Genomic DNA, 1,298 nt, shown 5'->3' on the forward strand with positions numbered 1-1,298 from the left:
CCGGTAACCTCCTGGTACTCCGGAAAATACCCAAACTTCTCCAGAACCATTCTGATGTTCGAATATAGCCTTCCAATATATTAATCTTTATGTCTCAACCATTTCGAGACTCCTCGTCACGTCCGTGATCTCATCCGGGACTCTGAACGAACTTTGGTCATCAAAACACATAAGTCATAATACAAATCGTCATCAAACGTTAAGCGTGCGGACCCTACGGGTTCTAGAACTATGTAGACATGATCGAGACACATCTCCGATCAATAACCAATAGCGGAACCTGAATTCTCATATTGTCTCATACATATTCTATGAAGATCTTTATCGGTCAAACCGCATAACAACATATGTTGTTCCCTTTGTCATCGGCATGTTACTTGCCCGAGATTCGATTGTCGGTATCATCATACCTAGTTCAATCTTGTTACCGACAAGTCTCTTTACTTGTTTCGTAATACCTCATCCCACAACTAACTCATTAGTCACATTGCTTTCAAGGCTTATAGTGATGAGCATTACCGAGAGGGCCCAGAGATACCTCTCCGAAACACGGAGTGACAACTCCTAATCTTGATCTATGCCAACCCAACAAACACCTTCGGAGACACCTATAGAGCATCTTTATAATCACCCATTTACATTTTGACATTTGATAGCACACAAGGTGTTCCTCCGGTATTTGGGAGTTGCATAATCTCATAGTCTGAGGAACATGTATAAGTCATGAAGAAAGCAGTAGCAATGAAACTGTATCGATCATAATGCTAAGCTAACGGATGGGACATGTCCATCACATCATTCGCCTAATGATGTGATCCCGTTCATCAAATGACAACACATGTCTAGGGTTAGGAAACATAACCATCTTTGATTAACGAGCTAGTCTAGTAGAGGCATACTAGGGACACTATGTTTTGTCTATGTATTCACACATGTAATACGTTTCCAGTTAATACAATTCTAGCATGAATAATAAACATTTCTCATGATATAAGGAAATAAATAATAACTTTATTATTGCCTCTAGGTCATATTTCCTTCAGTATCCCACTTGCACTAGAGTCAATAATCTCGATTACAAAGTAATGATTCTAACACCCATGGAGTCTTGGTGCTAATCATGTTTTGCTCATGGAAGAGGCTTAGTCAACGGGCCTGCAACATTCTGATCCGTATGTATCTTGCTAATCTCTATGTCTCCCTCAGATACGTGATGACGGATGGAATTGAAGCGTCTCTTGATGTGCTTGGTTCTTTTGTGAAATTTGGATTACTTCGCCAAGGCAATTGCACAAGTA

The sequence above is a fragment of the Triticum dicoccoides genome, chromosome 3B (assembly GCF_002162155.2).
Source record: "Triticum dicoccoides isolate Atlit2015 ecotype Zavitan chromosome 3B, WEW_v2.0, whole genome shotgun sequence".
Taxonomy (NCBI): domain Eukaryota; kingdom Viridiplantae; phylum Streptophyta; class Magnoliopsida; order Poales; family Poaceae; genus Triticum; species Triticum dicoccoides.